At 45.8% G+C, this 24,573-nt stretch overlaps 1 protein-coding gene and 1 non-coding gene across 7 annotated transcripts in view; one reads left to right on the top strand and one right to left on the bottom strand.

Annotated features, from left to right (window-relative positions):
• Positions 1-24,573, bottom strand: part of MGAT5 (alpha-1,6-mannosylglycoprotein 6-beta-N-acetylglucosaminyltransferase) — a 374,609-nt gene that overhangs the window by 316,436 nt on the left and 33,600 nt on the right. The window lies entirely within an intron of this gene.
• TRNAV-GAC (transfer RNA valine (anticodon GAC)) lies at positions 18,944-19,019 on the top strand. Its single transcript has one exon. It is a non-coding gene; the product is annotated as a tRNA-Val (tRNA).

Genomic DNA, 24,573 nt, shown 5'->3' with positions numbered 1-24,573 from the left:
TCTGCCAGCCCCAGCTGCCACGCCTGCGAACTCTAGGAGAGCAGCAGCAAACAAAACGTCCCTATCTGCCACCACTGAACTAATTTAGAACAGACCCTGAAGCAGATTGTCCAGTTGGCCATTTCCATTAAGTGATGCTGGGGTGTTCACATGTAAGGAAGCGGTGGTGGGGGGGGGGGGGTTAAATAGGCTTGTTGCATGTCAGACAAAATCCCACGTCTTCGGAAATTTGAAATCCCTTTGAGGTTCTGACGAAGGCACTTCCTGTTCTCTGGCTTCTCCCAGCAGGACACTCTCAAGGTGACAGCTGGCTAGAGAGAAGCCTCTGATACAAGTCCGATGGTCACACGATTTTCTAGCTCTTACATTCAGGCTTTTATGCACATCAGACATTCACCTGCTTGTGAGTTGCTGGTGAGTTTTTAATCCTGTGATGTTGTTAGAAACAGTTTGTTCAAAGACCCACATACATAAAAGAAACAAGAATTAGGAATGTTTAATGTGTCATTCTGTTGGCCCCATAAACTTGACACCCAAATCCTATCAGCCTGTGAAATCCAAATATTCTGCTCCCAAGCTGAACATCTGATTTACCAAGGTAACTCTCAAGGGTATCCTGAACAGTGGTTCCAAGTGCTACTGATTATTCCCACAGATAAATAAGGAAGTATTTAGCAAATTTCTTCCTCCATAAAGTTTGGTCATAACTGGGGATTTTAGGAAAATCTAGTCCTTGAGCAGTGAGTGGTTCCTTATACAGATATAGTTCAGTAATTGTGCAATCTTTGTGAGTCATACTCCAGTTCACTGACTTTTCTTTTCTTTTCTTTTCTTTTTCATTTTTCCGAAGCTGGAAACGGGGAGGCAGTCAGACAGACTTCCGCATGCGCCCAACCGGGATCTACCTGGCACGCCCACCAGGGGGCGATGCTCTGCCCATCTGGGGCATCGCTCCGCTGCATCCAGAGCCATCCCAGCACCTGAGGCAGAGGCCACAGAGCCATCCTCAGTGCCCGGGCCATCTTTGCTCCAATGGAGCCTTGGCTGCGGGAGGGGAAGAGAGAGACAGAGAGGAAGGAGAGGGGGAGGGGTGGAGAAGTAGATAGGTGCTTCTCCTGTGTGCCCTGGCCGGGAATCGAACCCAGGACTCCTGCACGCCAGGCCGACCCTCTGACTGGCCAACCAACTGGCCAGGACCGAGCCAACTGGCCAGGACCCTCACTGACTTTTCTTATGTTCACATTGTGATCTTCTGTGTCAGGTCTGGGCTGGGCTTCTCTGAAGGAGATAGCCCTTCCATGTTGGACTGCCTAGCCACAATCAAGGTCAGTAAATTTATGTTTGCTAATGATTGAATAAAATAACAAGTGGCCTTCTGCTCCAGTCACATTACTAATTCTAGACAGATAAATATTCTTGCCCAATTATCCCAAAAGATCAAGTCCACCAGGCTTTAACCAGATAGCCAGAGATGTCCCGTCAGGACTGGGTTGACTGGAACACTATAGTATCTGTATTCTGATCATTCCAAATGCTGACATCTGACTCAACTACCTGGTCCTCTCCCTGCCAAGGTCAAGCATCCTGGATCTGTGCTTAGCCAGGTAAATATTTGCTTACTACAGTGCCCACATAGCCTAGTGGATCCTCCGCCAATGTCCACCTTACAACAGTGATCACTCCTGAAATCACGAGGACAAAGACATTTTTAAGTTTCTCCTCCTTAAGGACTTGATTTGCTGCAAACAGACAGGCTGACACAGAGCACCGATGAACTTTGCTTCTTCCATTTTGGAAACAAAGTGCTTTTTAAGATAGTCTCCCCAAAAAAAAGGGTACCTAAAAATAGCTAGGTGGGAGGCCCTATCAATTCAACATCTAAAGGCATTTCTCTAAAAAAAATTCTATTATCTCACTTGCTAGGATCCAAATTCATCCATTATTAGTTCAGCAAGAGCAAGGCTGCACTTGCCAAAGACGGAGCATCTGCACAGAACTGCTCTTTGTTCCGAGTCTCAGGAGGCCTTACACCAAAGCATTTACCAATCCTGAAGCTTTCTGGACTCGACTACATTAATACATACACACCCAAGTATATGTAAATGCACAATTTTAAAAGCAAATAGCTCTAGTCTGACCTGTGGTGTTGCCGTGGGTAAAGCACAGACCTAGAACACAGTTCTAAACCCGGGCTTGCCTGGTCAAGGCACATATGGGAGTTGATGCTTCCTGCTCCGCCCCCTCTCTTTCTTTCTCTATGTCCCCTCTCTAAAGTGAATAAATTAACAACAACAACAAAAACAACGAATTGCTCTATTACCAAAAACATTGGCATTCGCAATATGAAATAAAGCCAACTGAATTATACACCTGTTCATTCAAATATAACAGATTCCTTGCAGCCACTTCACCTTGAAGAACAGAATCCAAAAAAGCAATGAAAAGTCATTTTAGACATATATATACTTCACTCTATAAAACGCCCTTATAAAAGAAAAATGGAGGGAAAACATGTCGTTTAACAGATACATAAGTATGTTCCCGATATTTGTGGAATCTATCAGCAGAGAATTATAAAACTGAAAAAGCTCAATTGGCAGCAAGGCAAGGAGAAAGAGGGAAAACGAGGGAGGAAAAATATAAAGACCATGCCACATAGACCCATCACCAAGCTGACTGCCCACAGGTCTTCTAAGACTAACCAACTGGTCTACCTTCTACTTACGGACCTTGTGTTAAGAACATGTTGTTCTGCTATAAAATATCTGATAGTTTTGTTATTTTTAATCCAACCAAGCCAACTCCGTCTTTATATGGTCTGCAGCATATAACTACCCTTCACAGCATTAACATTTTTGTCTGTGGCAACAGTATCTGAGCAATACCAGAGGGGGGTAAACTGAGGCAACTTGGGAGAGTAGGCTCAACCCTCAGTCATTCCAAATCTGCCACCTCCATGAACCAGTCTGCCCTAAGTAATATCTTACTACAGAGGGACGGAAGCCAATGCCAGTGACCATGTCTGTGTGAGATACAGTAACGCCTCCATTTTCATTGACTTTGGTTATCGTTGGGTTCAGTTTTCGTCGATTTTTTCCACAAAAAATTTGTCTCGGTTTTAGTCAGTCACCTCAGATTTCGTCGGTGTCCCCGTGTGACCTCACTGCTAATTTTGCAAAAACAGAGGGTGACCCTGCTCAGTGTGGTGTTGTTTCTCGTTGTGTGAGCATCACCCCGCATGTTTAGCCAAACAACTCCATTGCTTTCCAGTGTTTGTGCTTTTTCTATTGATTGTGAGTGCTAATACTACAATTACATGTAAGTGATTACCAAACATACAATGTCTGCACCTCTCTCTCCCCTCCTCGCCTCTTCCATACGCCAAGAATAGTCTTCAGAAAGGTAAATGCCATGTTAAATGTTCACTTCTTCTTTACCTTAGTCTTTTATATTCATTCTATATTAATTTCTTATTGCTTTTAGTATTAAACACTAGATTTATTCTCTATAAAATGTGTTTGTGATATGTATTTTGGAGAGTCTGGAATGAATTAATTGGATTTACATTGATTCATATGGAAATAATTGCCTCAGTTTTTGTCAATTTTGGATTTCGCCAATTGTTTTCGGACTGATTGTCGACGAAAACTGAGGTATCACTGTAGCTTTGAGATAAAGGGCTGGTTTGGAAACTAGGTTATCATGATTCAGAAAGAGCTGCTAACTCCAATTAAGTCCAGTCATCAAGATATATTTTGAAGCCCTGGCCGGCTAGCTCAGCGGTAGAGCATCAGCTTGGCGTGTGAAAGTCCCGGGTTCAATTCCCGGTTAGGGCACACAAGAGAAGCGCCCATCTGCTTCTCCACCCTTCTTCCTTTCTTTCCTTTCTGTCTCTCTCTTCCTCTCCCACAGCCGAGGCTCCATTGGAGAAAAGTTTGCCTGGGCGCTGAGGATGGCTTCATGGCTTTGGCCTCAGGCGCTAGAATGGCTCTGGTTGCAACAGAGCAACGCCCCAGATGGGCAGAGCATTGCCCCCTGGTGAGCATGCCGGGTGGATCCCGGTCAGGTGCATGCGGGAGTCTGTCTCTCTGCTTTCTGGCTTCTCACTTCAGAAACACACACACACACACACACACACACACACACACACACAGAAAAAAGATATATTTTGAGAAAAAGAAACATACTCATAGACACAGAGAACAGGCTGATGGTTGCCAGAGGGGGAGGGTTTGAAGGCCTGCGTGAAAAAGGTGAAGGGATTGAGAAGTACAGTCTGGAAGTTACAAAACAGTCACAGGGATGTAGAAAACAGCGTAAGGAATATCGTCTATTCAGTGTGGTAATAACTGTGCATGGTGCCCGTTGGGTCCTGGAGGTATCAGGGGAGCACTTTACAAAGTGTAGGACTGGCCAACCACTACGCTGCACACCTGAAACTAACACAAAACAACACTGATGTAAACCTATGAAAGAGGATAAATAAAAGATATTTTGAGAAAACAATCCTAAAGCTCTTAATCAACATCAAAAACACCCCATCCACATATAGTGGTAGAGGCTAAAAAAATGAACATCCACGTGCCTCAGACCTAAGTAGCATCAACTGAATTGCAGTGCTTTTATTCCTTTCTCTGTTTTCATAAACATCTCATCTGGAATTTTAAACGGCAGATTTCCTTATGTGTACTGGGATCAAGTGCAAGGGCAGTAGGTGACATGAATCATACCAGTAGTAACAATGTAAGACTCAGAAATGTTCATTATGTGCCAAAAAAGAAACTCCTTTACCCTTTACCTCCCCCTATGCTTTGGAGTCTGGATTTGTTTTTTTTTAATAATACACTAATTAAGAACTCAATCTTGATTTTACCGTAAGAATCAGACAAGCTACCCCCTCAGTCACAGGAAAACTACTGTACCATCCCTGGCTGCATACATTAGCAAAATTCATGGTCGCCAAGAAACCAAGAGCATTCACTTCTATCCTCAGCAAGGCTTTAAAGTCCAACTAATCGTAAATATAATTTCCCATGAAGCCAAAGATATAACATTAAAATTTATAGCCACTCCTAGCTATGTCTATAGGTGAAGTAGATGTTGAAGGAAGTCCTCAACAGCTTTCATCAAGATTTCACCCAAAAGTACCTTTCCTGGGGACTAACATGCTCCCTCAGCCTCTTCTTGAGCTTATGTTTTGATTTTCCTCCCTGTCTTAATTATACCAAAATTGTGAAAGCATCTGTAAACAGAGATCATGGGACTGCAACTCAATCTCGAAAAAAGAAATAGGAAGCAATCACAAGAGACAGAGAGTAAAAGAGGAGCTAGGAAAAACTGGAATCACATTTCCAACCAACAATTGCCACTTTCATTTCATATTTTGAATAAATGATATTGCAAATGGCCTACAAAATAGCCTAATGATCAGCTCTGTACCCTCAGGTGGCAGTCTATTAGAAAGCTGAATTTGAGTGTCTTGTCTCTACCTGCATGCCACCCCCTTCAAAGTACCTCTAAAAATGGGCAATGCTAAAACAAGAATGTTCAAGGGCCACTCTTGCAGTGTCTACTCTGGATCTGAAGACACAACAGTGGCCAATCCTAGCCCTCCGGGTCTCACACCCCCACCCCTCATTCCCTCAGCACTGGAATCTGTGGGTTCATCCCTTTTCATTCACAGTCAAGCTTTCATCCTCTTAGTCCCTATGGACAATGTCTCTCCAAATAAAGAATCTCAGAATGTTGATGCAAAAAAACCCCAAAACCACGGACATGGTGCAAAGCAGGCTTTCCCTCGCTGCTTTTCACAGCCTCTAAAGCAAAGGTGGCTCGCTGAACACCAGAGCAGCCCTGTCTTTATTCACGTGAGAAAATGGTTGAAGGGAGTCTATGGTTCCACCTAAAGTATCTTCACTTCTAGAGGAAAGATCTCAAATAATATATCATCCAGTGGGGTATGCTAGAAACAAATCATGGCCATATTTATAAGCTTTAAGTCATTCAATCTTCCTTATCAAACATCAGACAGTCTCATAGAAAAAGACCTCATAATTACAACACAGGCTTCATTCAGCTTGCATCTCATGTTGGGCAGAGCAGCTAAATTTACCTCACGGTGAAATCTTGCCCAGTTACAAAGATCTAGAGAGGTCTTTGACGTCAGAACTTACACAATCTTAACCTTAAATACATAAGGTTTCATCACACTTCAAACTTTCTAGCAGCTTTTCATTTCAGTGAGGCCTTCTCATGGAATCTTCACTGAGAGCTTCCCAAAATATACTATCAAATCTAAATCTGTCCCATATTGCTCACACTGCCCAGACTCAAATAGAGAGGTCCAACCCTTACAAACCACAAGGGCAACTGAGTCTCTCCAAGACTTGTCTTGTGTCTGCATCAGAAGTGATCACAGCTCCTCAGCCAGAAATGATGGCAGAATTCGTGAACTGACACAACAGAAGCCGAGTACAGCGCACACGTTGGAGGGGCAGCGCGACCTCTACAAACGTTAGCGATTATTACTAGGGTTGCTATTGCTATATAAGGATAATAAATTAACAGGATAATACAAGGGCAGCAGTTGCCTGACCTGTGGTGGCGCAGTGGGTAAAAGTGTTGACCTGGAATGCTGAGGTTGCTGGTTCGAAACCCTGGGCTTCCCTGGTCAAGGCACATATGGGAGTTGATGCTTTCTGCTCTTCCCTCCCTTCTCTATCTGTCTCTCTCTCTCTCTCTCTGTCTCCTCTCTCTAAAATGAATAAATAAAATCTAAAATAAATAAATAATTAAAAAATATATATATAAGGGCAGCTGTAGAACCAGTCAGAAGCCTGAAACCACAGCCACAGGGATGCCCAATGTGCTGTATTTTCACTTTGCTGACAGCAGTTTTGTCAGGCAGGTATGACAATGACAAGGATTTAGTGCCTAGAGACCTCGAATATGCCTCCTTAAAGTGATGGGCCCCAAGTAAAGTGTGTTTGGTTAATAAACGAGGAAAAAAGTATTTAAACCTTGTGACTTCCAAATTCATCACTAGCTTGGATTACAGAGATAATACTTGTAGCCAAAAAAGTTCATCCAAGATGTTACCAAGATGACAGAGGGCCAGGAGTGCTGCGAGATCAGTTATCTAGGTTTGCAACTGTGTTTAGTATTCATTTACAACATCACAAAGAACAACTCCTCGCTACTAAACATGCACACCACCCCAAACAGAATTCGGTATTTTCATCAAAATTATTTTAACACTAGGGTATTCATCTTAAAACTATTTTAACAGGCACTCAGGGAATGATCCTAAAATTCTAAGTTTCTGGAACCATCCTCAAGTTACACCTGGTTTGTTTCTTAGCCTAACAGTTCCCAGCCTGTAGTCCTGAGACCAGCAACACGACCATCACCTGGGAAGTTGTGATACAAAATCTCAGAGCCCTGCTCATCTACCGAGTCAAGAACTCTGAGGCCTGAACAAGCACTCCAGCGGATTCCGTGGTCTTGCTCAAGTTTAAGAACCACTGCCAATAGGCAATTAACATGTGGGCGGGGACATCACTTCAGAGGGCTCTTTTCCTTAAAATACTATCTGGCATTTTTCTGCTCTTTAAAAACCTGCTATAGGATGATGTCAACTGTTCCTTTCTATTTTTAAACTCTCATGATGGGATCAAAGATGACTCATTCAGTGCCTTATGCGATCACTTAAACAGTAAGATTTCTTCTCTCCTGCTGCTAATGGAAAGTGACTGCTACCTGTTATTTCTGATATAATTACAGGAATGACCCAGTAACAAAAGTTTGTCCTTTATGAACCTCAGCAAAAGCTGTAACAGAGTTGTAATTATAATGCTCCATTCTTTTCCACAATGTGTTCACACTAATGTAGCCTTTGAAACTGATCATATCGCGTCATAACAAGGAAGCACAGAACCCGGATCAAATTTAGTTCATTGTAAACAGAGATCAAAGCTGCAAGTGTTTGGGCAAATCTTTTTCAATCCACAGGAAACAAGTATACATTAACCATTTCGTTTTATCTCATCTCAGTGAAATTTAAAAAAAAATTGAATTAATGCTTACTATGGATCCTATGGTGACCACACAATACTGAATGGTCTTATCATAAAACACCACCCATCATCTAACTCAATGGTACTCAACCTGGTCCCTACTGCCCACTAGTGGGCGTTCCAGCTTTCATGGTGGGCAGTAGCGGAGCAACCAAAGTATAAATAAAAAGATAGATTTAACTATAGTAAGTTGTTTTATAAAGATTTATTCTGCCAAACCTAGCGAAAATCCGACATAAAGTACTTGGTAAGTAATTATTATCATATGCTTTAACTTGCTGTAACTCTGCTTTATAAATTTTATAAAGTAAAATTACTTCCCTACTTTATAAATCACCATTATGTGGAACAAGTGGGGGGTTAGAAAATTTTACTACTAACAGAGATACAAAAGTGGGCAGTAGGTATAAAAAGGTTGACTACCCCTGCTCTAACTAATTATCAAAGCTGGAAGTGTTAAGGTGCATTTCCTAAATAATAAATAACCCTTTCCTATACCTTTAATTTGTTGAAGTGTGTATTAATTCAGAGAAGTTAATTTCATACCTGCTGTGAAATCTCCTGATGAATTGTGAATACCAACGAATTATTAATTTCCTTTTCCTTCTTGATTAATTTCATACACTTTCTTACACTGAGTAAGAAAGCGAGATTAATGATGCCGGAAGACAATGTTCAGTTCTTGTAAGGTACTAAATCAACCTCCAGTGTTCAAGTAAACAGAACCCAGATAAGGAAATAATAATGGAACCAGCTCTAGGTGTCCAAGGTACCATGCAAATAAATGCCCAGAAACCCAGGGAGTGTTTCAGCTATAAATTCCAATTAGGTAACACACTTCTGGGACAGGAGGAGCATAAAAGCTGAATTCTGAAAACTGCAATATGCACATAGATAAAACTTGTGCCCCTATCACTGCCTGAAGAATTGAATTTATTTATCACTGCAATTCTCAATTTTTAAAGGGTCTCTGTGTGTACAACTTAGCCTCTTCAGACCCTTGTCTTCTCTTGACTCTGCAACAACCTCAGGACCCCTGGCTCTATGTGTGTGAAGAAACGGACCTCCCTCATCAGAGGAAAAAATCAGTATGAACTCAGTTTCATCATGCAGGTTAAGGTGGTCAGGGACCTTTGTGTACATAGGCTATTCCTATTTCTATAATAATTCTCCCATTATTGAGAACCTGCTATGTGACAAGATACGAGTTTTATATAAGTTATCTAACATAATAGCTCTTTGAGGTAGTACCATTATGTGTACTTTGCAGATAAAAAAACAGACTCAGAAAGGTAAACACTTTGCCTGAGGACCCCACCTTTGCACAGATTTGTCGGGCTCCCGTGCTGTGCTGCTTCCCTCGGAGCGTGAGTCAATGGACCATTTGCGGCTGCCTGGACATTATTCCAGAGCCTGAAAGCTACAGGCAGTGCCATCTTCCTCTAAGAAACTTCCCTGTCCACTGCAGCGCCAGATGACCCAAGTCTTTTTTGAATTCCAACCTTTAAATAAAATCTCACAATTCTATGCTATTAGATTTTCTACTGTGCATTAGAGCAGTGGTCCCCAACCTTTTTTGGGCCACGGACCGGGATAATGACAGAAAATATTTTCACGGACCAGCCTTTAGGGTGAGATGGATAAATGTATCATGTGACCGAGACAAGCGTCTAGAGTGAGTCTTAGACGGATGTAACAGAGGGAATCTGGTCATTTTTAAAAAATAAAACATCGTTCAGACTTAAATATAAATTAAACAGAAATAATGTAAGTTATTTATTCTTTCTCTGCAGACCGGTACCAAATGGCCCACGGACCAATACTGGTCCGTGACCCGGGGGTTGGGGACCACTGCACTAGAGTCCCCACATTTTTAATCTCCCTTTGCAAACAAGTCCACCCAACTAGGACTGATATCTATGTCCTCAGTGCAGCCATCAGTCATCTCTGGCCACTGTCTAGGGTGCTGCTGTGCAATGACAGCCCCTAGTAAATAAAATAATTCTATTCCTCAGACACAGGAGCCACACATTAAGTGCTCAGCAGCTACATGTGACCATGGCTATCATGTTGGACGGATGGCACAAACACAGAACATCTCCGTCAAGCAGACAGTTCTATGGACAGCACTGGCTTAGAGCTATGTCAGAACTGCATCTTTCATCCAACATCCACTGTGCAGGAGGACAGAGCCTCTTCACCCTCAGCACTAATTACGGGCTTCATCAGACTAACTATGGCCATACCTATGTGTCTTTAGATACTGCCTTCTAAGGAATACCATTCCTTGAGAAGTTAAGTCACTCGGTAAACTGATAAATAAAGCGAGCAGACCAACCGCATTGAACAGAAAGCATCAGAAGTGACAGGCAATAAGAAACAATTATGATAAAACCTTCTTTTGTGTTTTGTTTTGTTTTTGTATTTTGTATTTTTCTGAAGTGAGAAGCAGGGAGGCAGAGAGACAGACTCCTGCATGCACCCGACCAGGATCCACCCAGCATGCCCACTAGGGGGCGATGCCCTGCCCATCCGGGGCATTGCTCTGCTGTAGTCAGAGCCATTCTAGTGCCTGAGGTGGAGGCCATGGAGCCATCCTCAGCGCCTGGGCCATCTTTGCTCCAATGGAGCCTCGGCTATGGGAGGGGAAGAGAGAGACACAAAGAGAGAAAAGCGGGGGGTGGGGGGCAGATGAGCGTTTCTCCTGGGTGCCCTGGCTGGGAATCGAAGCTGAGACTTCCACACGCCGGGCCGACGCTCTACCGCTGAGACAACTGGCCAGGGCCATAAGACCTTTTATTCAGGATGAACCACCCTATGCAACTGCAGGTCAGGAATCGCTGGATCAACCACACACACGTGCACGAGCAGCTTGTACAGGGTCCTTGGGGACTTGCACAAGTGTGGGGACTAGGTCTCTTGTTCCTAATTACTAAAGAAGTCAATGCAAAGAAATCATCTTTCAAATCACTGTATTTCCTACTCATCATTTAATTGATTCACTAAAAGCTGGATAATTAGCAATGAGATAAGTTCTTGGTGATGATGACAGTCTGACGACAGGCTAGGTAGCAAGAGAGCCTCGGTCCCTTTGGTCCCCTCAGTGACACCTGACCTGGAAGGAGTTTCTTAAAAGATTATCAAGAATTAAAACCTTGAGAAACTCAGTATAGCTCCTATTTGGGGGCAGATTTTAATCCAACAGTTGATTACCATCAGATTAGAACAGTCCCAGGTGAGACACAGTGACCAACAGGCAAGGTCACTAATGTGATATTCATGTTACAACCTGCAAGTGCCCTGAACCTGGATTTCTTCTCTCCCTCAGTTCTTCATTGCTTTCCCCTTCCTCCCCTCCTGCTGTCTCTGCACCAGGGATTGAACTCTGCATCTAAGATAAGCCAGCCCTCATGGCTGCCAACACTGGTCTATGAAGTGGGGGGTTGAAGTCTGAATGCTACCTCCACTGCCAACTGCTTTAGGTAGTCCTAGAAACCCCTTGATGGGCCCAGACTCCTTGTACACAGGTCTGACCTAGGCCTCTTGCACCACAATGATAAAGTAGCAACCAAGAATTTTGTAAAGCTAGGGCAAGAAATCAAGGTGGAGAGTTTCCTAATAAGTATGCCAGTTGATTCATACTTGAGGGGTGGGGTGATGATAAATTAACATGTTCCTTCCTTAGAGCCTATGAAAGTCACTGGCTCTAAAGCTCTCCTCTCTCTAAGCTCCCAACTCAACCACAGGCTGAAAGCCAATTTCTGCCCCTTCCCAGCATGACTCACCTTTGCCTGAGGACTAATTGAATTACTGATCCTAACTGAAGTTTTAGCATTAACCATTTCCTGCCCAGTAGCTCACAACAATAGCTTTGTAACCTGGTAGACCTTTCTTGAGCCTCAACCCCCTCACTCCTAATCTATTCCTGACCACCAACCAGATGAACCTGGGAAACACCCCTCAGGCCAGGCCTTTCTGCTTCAATAGAGTGGCTTAGGAATCACCATCTCTAAGAGCAAACCCTGGTGGGTGAGACCATCCAGAATCAGGGAGGACTGCTTTGCTCGAGCCAACTAGTCTACCTTTTCTCCCTGTCGCCTTCAGTTTGCCGGCCCCTGTTCAGGCACACTTCGTTCTGTTGCACTTCATAGGTACTGCGTGCTGACTAATGAAGGCAAGACTCACCAGCAAAAACATTACGACTCACTTTACTGTGATACTTGCGTTATTACCGTGACCCGGAACTGAACCTACAAATCTCCAAGGTATGCCTGTGCCTTCAGAGTACCCTTCTGTAAGGCAAACAGCATCTACACTAGGCCACTTCCCCAGACCTGAAGAGCTCGCTACCTGCCCTGCATGGTAATACCCATAACCAGACTGTCAACACCTCCAGAGCGGGGCATGGCTTACACTCCTTGGTATCTCTAAATAGCATTTTAGACCCAGAATCTTACACACAATTGATGCTGTGCAAGTATTCGATAATCTACTGACAATATTTCCTATCCATGCTACAGCTTCATTGTTCCAACAGTGCATTCCTAGCCAATAAGACCCCTTCAAAATACTGTTTGCACACCATGAGCCTCGAAGGCTCTGTGCTGAGGGAAGAAGCCCAGGCTCCGGGCGCAGGCTGCCTTGTGACTTCCTGTTCCACCATGTGTCAGGTGAGGCGTGTAGCCTCTAAGCCTCAGTTTCACCTTTTGTGAAACCAAGGTAATAACAGTACTAATATCCCCAGGCTCTCTGCACATTAGAGATAATGATTAAAGCACTTAGCACAGTGCCTGGCACACCATAGGCATTCAGTAAATGCTACCTCTACCCCTTTCATTCCTGATATCAGTAAATCTTTGTAAGGAAACATGTAGCATAGTAGATATAACATGGTTATAAAAATAAAACTGACCTGTGTTCAAATCCCAACTGCTCAGATGCTAGCTGTGAGACCTTGGGAAATGACTCAGTTATGCAGCTTCAGTGTTTTTATGGGTAAAATGGGATAATAACCTCAAAGGTTTAGTCTAAGAATTAAATGAGGGGACATAGCTGAAGTTCCCAGTAAATAGTAACTCAATCAGTGGCATTTATTCAATTGATTGTAATTCAGTCAAAACACAACTGGGAAGGTGCCTAACTGGTGGTGGCACAGTGGACTGAGTGCTGGCCGAATGCTGAAGACCCTGGTTCAAAACCCTGAGGTCACCGCTACAGTGTAGGCTGTGGGCTTGCGCACAGGCCTGTCAGCTTGAGTGTGGGATGGTGGCCGACTGGCGTGGATCATCCTGATCTCAAGGTCACTGGCTCGGCTGGAGCCCCCCAGTCAAGGCACTCAATGAACCAAAGTGATGCAACTACAAGTTGATGCTTCTCATCTCTCTCCTCCACATCTCTCTCTCTCTCTCTGCCAGTCTTTCTCTCTCTCTCAAAAAAATAAGTCATAATAATAATAGTAATAAATTAAACGGGGGGGGGGCAACCTGTGTGCTCCTCTCTCTCACATCACTGTCATCTGGTTCTGTCACACTGTCTAAGTCCACAGGACAGGCCCGCCACCTCCCAGGGCTCAGCCAGCGTCCTCACACAGCGGATGCAAGAACATGACATTGAGAGTCGCAAGGGGACCCACACGTGACCCTTGTTTTTGTCACTTTGCCAACTGCCAACCCACTTAGCATTAGTGAGGCCATCCCTGGAAGGAAAACACACGAGTACTACTGGTTACAGTTTTTTTTTAACAACCTAGAACTGAAACCATCCTTAAAAAAGAGAGACAGCCCAAAACGCTGAGAAAAAAAGCAAAATAAAATATTCAAACAAGTGGGAGACCCAACCCCCACCAGGACCATACCCTCCCCGGGAAGAAAAGCAAACTCTACTCCTCCAGATCAATGTGCATGTGTCTGAAAACTCAGAGGGGAAGTCAGAGCAAAGAGAGGCCTGTGCTCCCGCCCCCCTTCCTAGTCCAGGCGGTCTGGCTGCTGCCTCCTCCAAGCTGGAGCTGGAGGCAGGGGCCCAGCAAGTGAACCCTTGGCTCAGGTCCTGAGCTGCGGGAGGGGAGAGGACAGGCAGGAAGCCCGTGTCAGTTACAGGAGTTACCAGGTTACCAGGCTCCCACCAGAAATACCGTCTTCTTGGTGAAGGGCTTACTCCGCAGAGCTGAGAAATGGCTTCACCTGCTCCCGACCTGCCAGGCCCGACCCAGCGCCCAGGGCAGGGCCCAGCAGTTCCCAGCGCTGAGCTTGCTCAGACAGGTAGGCCCTTACCCCAGCCTTGCTCAGTCAGCTCCCTCGGATGCAGGCCAAGGGCGGCTGGTCAGAATCCAGGGTGAGTGTGCTTCGCAAGGGTCTGGATGTCTCTAAAGAGCTGCAAACTCACTGACCATCCCCAGATACCCCACACAGCTCTTTGCATCGAGCTTCCTCACCTCCAGCGGTCGCATTCTCTCCTCGCCCCCACGTTGTGGGGCTCGAAGGTGTCCCTCATAAAACTTGGAAGTCGGCTGCATGCTCCTGACTGATGAGAGCTTGGAGTTCCCCTAGGGTTTCAGACGGCACTACTGATTAGAGCACAGCTGCAGGAGCAGCCCTGAAGGCTCACTGACCAGCCCCGTGCTCCAGTGCCAGGAACTCCTACAATCTTTGTTTTTCGGAGCTACTATAATTTGCAGGTGAAGGAATGAAGACACAGAGTTAAAGGAACACACAGCAAGTCACACACTTGACAGGTGGTGAAGCCAGGGTGCGAACCTGGCCTGTCTAATATCACTGGCCACCTTTGAACTGGCTGTGCTCCTTCCAGCCACTCGGGCATACTTGTCCTCTCGTCATGCTTTCACTAGAATGCTGGAGGAAAGAATGCCCTCTTCAGCCCAACAAGCCATCACCAGGTGCTGGGAAGGGCAGGGAGGACAAGCCATGGCACCACCGCCACACACCCTGACAGCTGCACAGACCACCCATCGGCATCCCTCCCAAGCAGCAGAAATGGAAACAAACTTACCATGTAGCCAGACTGCACTTCTGTCTGAGTCAGGCAAACGTGTTTGATTTGCTTGCTGTAACCCCATCCTCGTTCCTGGCAAAGCCCAGAGGCACAGAGCCTGGGAATCTGCATTTTCGCAATGATGCAGTTTGGAACCACTGTCCCCACCCCACCCTCTCTGAGTGGCAGTTTTCAAGGAAGAGTTGGGAGAGGACTGTTAGAATCCACCCCAGAAGCTTTTGACAATATAAGCACTAGTCCTAACACATACAAAACAAAAAACAATAAAATAAAAAAAAACTAGACTCTTCTAGGGCATAAACAGTCAGGAGAGGAGCTGGACGAGGAGCTGGACGGGTAGCTGACTTCCTAACACTGTGGGCCAGGATAAAGCCCTGCCCCTTTTTTCTGAGCAAACTTGTCCTGGTTCAAATGATTTACCATTCCACCTCCAGTGATTCATTCAGCAGACTCTTCACAAGTGAATAAAAAGGGGTATGGAGAGAGAGAGAGAAGGAAAGAACAAGACAAAAAGACAGAAAAAAGAGAGGGAAAGAGAGAAGTCCTGGGGAAGCCTTTTATATAACATTGTGACAGGAATAATAGGACTCCTCTCTCTCTCTCTCTCTCTCTCTCTCTCTCTCTCTCTCTCTCTCTCTCACACACACACACACACACACACATACACACACACACACACACACACACACACACTCACGATATGAGTAGGATTTAGACCAGCACTCTCCAAAAGAAAAACAATGCAAGCCACAGGAGTAATTTAAAATGTTCTAGTATGCACAATAAAAAGGTAAGAAGAGCCTGACCAGTGGTGGCACAGTGGATTGAGCACTGACCTCCGACACTGAGGGCCCAGGTTCGAAATCCCAAGGCTACCGGCTTGAGCACAGGCTCACCAGCTTGAGCCCAAGGTCGCTGGTTCGCTGGCGCCAGACACATATGAGAAAGCAATCAGTGAACAACTGATATGCCCTAAGTACAGGTTGATTCTTCTCATCTCTCTCCCTTCCTGTCTGTCTGTCTTTATTGCAAAAGTAAAAACTAAAAAAAAGAAAGAAAAGGAAAAGTAAAAAAGAAAACAGGTGAAATTAATTTTAATAATGTAGCTTATTTAACCCAATATATCCAAAATATTATTGTGAAACACGCAACTGGCACTTAAACACTAATGAAATCTGTTATTCTTTTCTTTACACTAAGTTTCCAAATTTCAGTGTGTATTCTACATGTACAGTATATCTGAATTCCAATCCACTGTATTTCAGTTGCTCAACAGCCACATGTGGCTAGTGGCTACCATGCTAGGCAAGCCCGATTTAGCCAGAGATGGGAAGGGGAAGAGGAAAAGAATGGGTGGGAAGGTCTCGAACACAGAACTACGGGAATATGACACCCAGGATCATCCATGACTCACCATCTGGGCTCACAAGGGGTCAGGTGTAATCAGCCTTCAAATTCAAAAGTGAGTACATGAGCACTCTTTGTTCACTACGAGATAGCAGGTGTCACCACGTTTGTGTCCAGAGTACCAAGCCCGCCCACAAGTGAAGAATTAGAGTCCATTACCATGTGGACTCTCAGTGACAAGGCTCCCGGTTGTACATCACACATACGTACTAGCCATAGTCTGCACCCTCAGCCTGCACCCACACAGAGCTCAGGCCTCCAAGGGAAAGGGCAGGAGAGGAAAGCAGCACTCAAGGGTATAAAACAACACCCCTCTCTCCCTATCTAGGGGCTGTGTCAGGGACATGGGACATAAGCAAATGACAAAAGAAGAAGACAGCTTACCACTTGTGGTGGGCAGAATAATGCCTCCCTGCCCAAAGATGTACTTGTCCCAACTCCCAAAACCTGTGAATATGTTACCTTCCATGGCAAAAGGGGTTTCTGCCTATGGTATGACGTTAAGGATCTTGAAACAGGGAGATTATCAAGGATTATCTAGGTGGGTCCAAGGTAATAACAGGGTCTTTATAAAGAGAGGCAGGAGGGTCACCGTTAGAGAAGCATATGCTAGAAGTCAGAGTGGTTTGATCATTTGCTTTGAAGATGAAGGGAGACTGTGAGCCGAGGAACACTTGGCACCTTTAGAAGCTGGAAAGGGCGAGGACACAAAATCTTCCCCTGGAGCCTCCAGAAAGAAAGCAATCCTGCTGCCACCTGGATTTTAGGCCAGCCTAAAACACAGAACAACTTGTAGCAACTTGTTACAGTGGCAATAGAACACTGATATACAATCTGTAGAGTGGTCAGTGAGACATACATCAGTGATGAGGACGCTTCCAGATTATCCGTAGTAGCAGTAGTAACTGTACTTGTCATATTAGCAATGGTAATGGCCACCATTTATTAAGGGCTTACTAAATCTGAAGCATCCTGCTAACTACTTCACAAATGTTTTTTAAAATACAATTTCCACTTTGGAATAGTTTTAGATTACTGAGAGGTTACAGAGATAGTACAGAGTCCCTGCGTACTGTTCACCTAGCTTCCTCGAAGCTCACCTCTTACATGACCATGACACATTTGTCAAAACCAAGAAACTAATCTCAGCACGTTACCATTAACTAAACCACAGACTCTGATGGGATCCCTCCAGTTTTCATAGGAATCTTATCTTCCCAGGAACACAGGGGTGAGTACCATTCTGATCCCCCTGTGATGAAGTAGGATTCGTAGGAGTCAATCACTGGCACATGGTCACAACAGAGCCCTTTCAACTTGACTCTTCTGTTTGAACGCGGTACAGCAAGCTTCCCGAGGTCACCACCCTCCTCGTCCAGGGCAGGAAACCTGACAAGAGAGTTACCTGAAGGTGTTGGGGACTGAAAGCCAACAGGGACTTTGCAGTGTAGATTTTTGGGGGATGGAGGTGTGGGGAGCTGGCAGTAAACTGACAGTCTGCCCAACCCCCACCTCACTTGTTCTGTGAAGTTGCTCAAGGCTATTTTGCTAAGGTGCTGGATTGTTTATACTCATCCTACTCACCATGTCCCTCAGAAAGACTGGAGGCAAGTTTCCTTTTATCCTTACCTATGGTGAGGGTTTTCTGCACTTGGTAGAATTCTTGGGCTGCCTTGGAAATGTGATCAGAGATCCCTTTGATTTGCTAATGGCCTCACTTTGCCCTATAAATAAAGCAGGAAGTGGGTGTGGAGGGTGCTCTGTTCTTGCCATCAGCATTGCAGAGGCCTCCAGATCCCATCCTTTTTTTCCTCTAAGCCTATTTTTTTAATTCCACACAGTTCCCACTCAGGACCTGGAACTACTAACCGCGCTGGTTCTTGGCATGAAGGCATGCCACCAGAAGCAGATCACACCTGGCACGTTTATTAACACACAGTTAGGGAGTGGTACAGGCCACAGGAATACCTGAAGATACCAATTAAAAAAGAAAAGACAAAAAAATGTAAATGACAAACTGTGGCAAACACTGTGAAAGAATGGGGGTGCCACAGCGAAGAACAATGGGGCTGTCCTTTCCCCTCAGCATCCGGGAGGCCTCCCTGAGGAAGGGGCAAGTAGGCAGGAATATGAAGGACGAGTTGGCCAGGCAGTGGGAAGACAGAAACATCCTCAGCAGGGAAGAGCTTGTGCAAAGGCCCTGGGGCAGGTAAGCTTGGTGCGTTGGAGATTTGGAGATGAGGAACAAAGCCAGTGTATGTAGAAAACAGAGAAGGAGGTAGGAGTGTAAGGACCAAGAAAAGATCAAAATGTTAGATTCAGGAAAGTGTGCTGGGATTGCCAGAGTGTAGGGGCAGAGACAGGGAGGTAATGATAGGGACCCTGTAAGGCTGAGAACAAAGGAAGACAAACGTTTGCATTCCATTGGTTAGAGACCCTTATCAGAAGTTTATGCCCTGGCCGGTTGGCTCAGCGGTAGAGCGTCGGCCTGACGTGCGGGGGACCCGGGTTCGATTCCCGGCCAGGGCACATAGGAGAAGCGCCCATTTGCTTCTCCACCCCTCCCCCTCTCCTTCCTCTCTGTCTCTCTCTTCCCCTCCCGCAGCGAGGCTCCATTGGAGCAAGGATGGCCCGGGCGCTGGGGATGGCTCCTTGGCCTCTGCCCCAGGCGCTAGAGTGGCTCTGGTTGCGGCAGAGCGACGCCCCAGAGGGGCAGAGCACCGCCCCCTGGTGGGCAGAGTGTCGCCCCTGGTGGGCATGCCGGGTGGATCCCGGTCGGGCGCATGCGGGAGTCTGTCTGACTGTCTCTCCCCATTTCCAGCTTCAGAAAAGTACAAAAAAAAAGTTTATGTTTGAAATTCACCAATGAGCTAGACCCAACCCCTGTTGCTATGCTGTGGGTGAGCCCCCCTTAGCGAATAGGTAACTGCCACATCTGCTTCTGTATAATGCTTGCTTACTTAGAATATATAAGGACCTAGCTGTAAGCGCCAAGGGCGATTCCCGTTTGTAGCTCCTTGTGGGTATGTTGTCTCCGGACACCTGGGAATTCGCCCCTGCGCAGGTTAAACTGGCCAATAAAGAAACATCTATACTCCTGAAAGTCTCCGACGTCTGTTCTCGTACCCGGTGCATGCTACAGGAGCAATTGGGAGATAAAGCTAGATAAGTTGCTTCACCTTGAGAAGCAAACTGTCAACCATGGTGACACAGCCTCTGGGCAGGAAAGAAAGGAAGCAGTGGACCGATGGCAGTGACCAGTGATGGCAGTGACCAGTGATCCGGTCTGCATTTTCCAAAGCTTGCAGAGGGTGCCCTGGAGACAGAGAAGGGGTAATCAGGCAGAGCCACTGCCTCGTCCAGGCAGGGAACGGCAGTGGTGGCCTGGGCCTGGGTGCTGGCAACAGAGATGTCCAGGCAAGAACTGTCGGATAGCAGAGGACGAGTGGACTCTCCCAGGAGCTGCTTCAGAAGTCCGAAAACTCCTGCATCCTAACCCACCCCCCAAACCTCCCATCAGAGGGTGAGAATTAGGGCTGAAAGGAGGGGTTCCTGTCCCGTGGGATTAACCGGAAACACAGGGCGGTGACATCAGCACTCGGCCTCCTCAGTCAGAGCCACCGTTAGCTTGAACTGGAGCATTTTGAGAAACAAGTACGTTTCCTTGTTCAAAATGGATGTCATTATCTAGAGGAAAGTTCACAAATGGCCAAGATGCCTCACAGTAGTATTCCTGTACCACTGATCAGATTCAAACTGGGAGGCAAAGCGAGGCTTCTTGCTCACACTTGAACAAGCAGTGTTCTTCCATGACCATGACTGCCTCACAGCTCATTAGGGGAGACTGGCGGCACGTCCATTGGGGTGGCTGATTTTTCCGGAAAAGCCCCACCTGTGGCTTGTTAAATGGTTTGGGTCTTGCAGAAGCCTGATGTCCCACTATTCCCCTGGGTTAGATTTGGAGTCTGAGGGGAGCAGCCAGTGTTACTTGACTTTCAATTAAAAGGCGGAGGATGGAGGCTTCACCCCAATCATTCTACAGAACCTGAGAGTCAAAGCTGCTGCCTGAGCGCTCTGCGGGCAGTGGGGACAGCCCAGCCCAGCGGTGCAGCTGCGGCTTCTTGTCTCCCAGGGCCGGTTCAGTCAGGGCGCCGCCACGCTCCCATTTTCCGGAAGAACCTTGCTTTGTCCTCTGTCCTGTGGGTCTGGACACAGCACGGACCGGGCCAGTGTGGAGCCTGGCGGGCTTCTGTAGGGCGGGGTGGGGGACAGTGGGCAGCAAGAGCACGAGATCCTTATGCAGATCAGTCACAGCCTCCCTTACCACAGCTGTGCAAAGCCATAGAGACTGGAGGTTTGAAGGGCTTTGCCTTAAAAGGCTACAGAAGTGGGAAACTGCCCCCTGAAACTCTCCTGTGTAACTGTCCACTCCCCCACCCTTCATCTGCCCATATTCTTTCCTGACACTCACTGCCTTAATTAGCCACAAAGTATCTGGACTCTAAATTGAAACTTTAAAACCTGGTGAGTAAAAAGCTTTCTCTTATTTACACAAGTAGGAAATTATTAACAACCTCTTCTTTTATATTTTTTTCCCCTTAGAGGATAATGAACCTTAAAAAAGGAAGAGTTACAGCCCTAATCAAAGGAGCCAAGAAGCTTCTGATGCTATTGGAAAGATCAAGGTGTAGGACTGAAAGGAGAACCCCGTCTCTCTGGGCCACAAGCCCACAGCATTAGGCCCTAAGTACCCCAGCCCCAGCCCAAGGAACCAGAACAGCAGCGGCTGCACCAGGCCGCAAGCTCCCTGAGAAGTGCCGCAGCCTGCTCCAGCAGACAGTCCTCCCGTCCCCGGCAAGATGCTGACCGAGTGGCTTAATCACCCAGCAGGGTCTAGTATGCAACACACAAAGCTCCTCTGAGACGGGCCCGCCTGCAAACGGAAAGCATTCTCATTTGTAACAGGATTAATAACACAGGCTTGAAACAGACACCACTGGATGACTTTCCAATCTCTTCAGGGAGACCAGAGTTCGATGGAGGGTTTTATTTCTTTGTTTTAACACAAGATAGCATCCTCCACCATGTGACAGCAGGATCCCGCTCAGGGAAATTACTTCTTGTGCATCTGCCCTACCAATGATGGGCTGCCTGGGGTACAGGGGTCAAAACAAAACAAAGTACAGTCTATAAGACGATCCAGAGGAATTTCCCAATTCTGATTTTAAAAAGTCCCTGTCCAGCTACCTCAGTCAGTTAGAGCATCACCCCAACACACAGAGACTGCAGGTTCGATCCCTGGTAAAGGCACATACAAGAATCAACCAATTAGTGCATAAATAAGTGGAAAAACAAATCAGTATTTCTCTTTCTCTCTCTCTCTCTCTCTCTCATCCTCTATCTCTCTAAAATCAATAATTTTTTTAAAAAAAATTTAAAAAGCCTGACCAGGTGTTGGTGCAGTAGATAGAAGGTCGGCCTGGGATGCTGAGGACCCAGGTTCAAAACCCCGAGGTCACCGGCTTGAGTGCAGACTCATCTGGCTTGAGCGCAGGCTCACCAGCTTGAGCGTGGGGTTGCTGGCTTTAGCATGGGATCACAGACATGACTCCATGGTCGCTGGCTTGAGCAAGGGGTCTTTGGCTCTACTGGAGCCCCCCAGTCAAGGCACATATGAGAAAGCAATGAAGAACAAATGTTTCTCACCTCTCTCCCTTCCTGTCTGTCATTGTCTCTCCCTAAAAAATAAAATAAAATAAAAACCCAAGATCTCCCAATTAGCATCAGCACCTTTGAAAGGCTTAAGGAGGTCAACATCCCATATTGCAGTTTCCTAAGAGATTTCTAGAACTCCCTGGGGTGTTGGCTGAAAAGGCGAGCTCCATGCCTTGGGACAGGGGAGTCCAAGACCTGCCCTTTGAGCAAGCTCCTCCATCCTTACACATCTAAAGTTGACAACCTGCTGCCTTGTTTTATTCATATGCTGTTGATTTACAGCTGAAGTCACATAACAAATCATGTTCTTTTAAAACTAAGATAGTCTAAGTCATATCTGCATGTAGCTCAGAGATAAAACATATTTCATCATGTTCATCATCCAAGTCTCTGTCCCCCATATCTTTCAAAAGACAGTTTATTATTTAAAAAAAATAATAAAGATACTGATTTTACATTCACTTCCTTTCTTTTCCTTCAAAGAAGTCTCTATGAACTAGCGGTGATCTAAAACAGCCATTTTCAACCTTTTTCATCTCACAGCACACAAACTAATTACTAAAATTCTATAGCACACCAAAAAATGTTTTTTGCTGTTCTGACCCTCCCCCCCAAAATGGTATAATTTTGATTCATTCATACCAGACAGCTATTGTTATGTTGGAGGTTATTATTTTTATTTGACAATCTAAGGGAAAAGAGGTCAGTGCCCCTGACTAAAGAGTCAGGTACTTCATGTAAGAATTCTTGTGACACACTGGCTGAAAAACTGCTGACCTGAAATGTCAACATCTGGAGGCAGGAAGAGCTGTCGCCAGAGCAGTGAGCTGGACCGCTCTGCTCTACCTGAAAGACACACACTTGTGCTCAATCAGCCTGATACTTCTGCAAAATAAAGACATACTTTAACTTTGAGTCTTTCCAGACCTGGGTTTGAAAAGGCATACAGGAAACAGGAATCAGAGTATACAGAACGCAGAGGAACAGGGTGTAGACTTGGCAAGGGACCAATTCACGACAGCCTCAGATCCAGACTTCTGATACTTTCTCCCAATGAAGTCACAGAGCCTCACAACAATGGGGTTGAAGCAGGAGACATTCATCATGTAACTTTGAACTGCTATCCCATTACCAGATCGCACCACCTATAGTGTGCTGTCTCCATATTTTTGTACCTCCTATAATTATCTTATGAAAAGCATGATTAGGTTGTATTATGCTTCTTTGTGTTAAAAAAGCACGTTTAATTCTCAACATAAACATTTACAATTCCCTACGGTGTTTCTAAACCTAACACGCATTTTCTTTTTAAATATGCAGTACAGCTCCAATCACGGAAGCAGCCTGGTCTTCCCTGCTCTCTGAAAGGCCAATCTGCAGAGTAGCTTCTGAAGCTACTTCAGCCCAATGTAGTCTCCTAGCTACCAGGGAGAACCAGTAGAAATTTCTAGGCCCGGGTGTCAGGAGAAACAAGAGGAGATTCCACATTAACATCTCCCCAACTGGATTTCCATGTCGTTGGCGTACTGTCCCCCCAGTGGCAGCGGCCATGAGCTAAGGGGTAATTTATATGAGAAGAGCTTCCCAACACAGACACCAAGAGGGCCAGAGCTCAGAAAACTATGGCAGATAGTGATTCAAAGGTTCGCTATTTCGGTAAGTGAAGCTCCTCCTCCTCTCTCTGCCTCAATGGCGTTGTTGCTGCTTCTTTAAGATGAGGGAGAACAAGATGCATTCCAAACCCCAGGAGGCATGGGGAAGGGAGCAGTAAATACTGTGCACCCTTCAGTGCTCAACACTGTCAGGCACTCCACACAATACCGACATCCACAGCCTCTCTGCTGTTATCTGGTTATTCTGTCTGCTCACCCCCACTATTCTGAGTCCTAGTCTGTACCCTCACCAGCTGACACCTGTAAGACTGCTCACCAGGGCTTTGGTGCCTATTGGATTCCTATTGGTTCAGCCAACTACAGGCCCAGCAGGGGGCAGGAGAAGGGAGGAAGTTCAGGGTGCTTTCCCGCTCCCTTGCTCCTTGGATGCCACATCTTTGGGCACCAATTGTCTTCTTCTTCTTCTTTTTTTTTTTTTTTAAGTGAGAGACAAAGACAGAGAGAAGAACAGATAGGGACGGACGGACAGACAGACAGGAAGGGAGAGAGATACAGCACCTTAGTTGTTCATTGATTGCTTTCTCATACGTGCCTTGACCAGGGGGCTCCAGCCGAGCCAGTGACCCCTTGCTCAAGCCAGCGACCTTGGGATCAGCCAGCAACTTTGAACTTTAAGTCAGGGACCATGGCGTCATGTCTATGACCCCATGCTCAAGCCAGCAACCCACACTCAAGCTGGTGAGCCTGTGCTCAAG

Source organism: Saccopteryx leptura, chromosome 7 (assembly GCF_036850995.1).
Source record: "Saccopteryx leptura isolate mSacLep1 chromosome 7, mSacLep1_pri_phased_curated, whole genome shotgun sequence".
NCBI classification, from domain to species: Eukaryota; Metazoa; Chordata; class Mammalia; order Chiroptera; family Emballonuridae; genus Saccopteryx; species Saccopteryx leptura.
The sequence above is the reverse complement of the archived record's forward strand: the minus strand, read 5'-3'. Positions and strand labels throughout refer to the sequence as shown.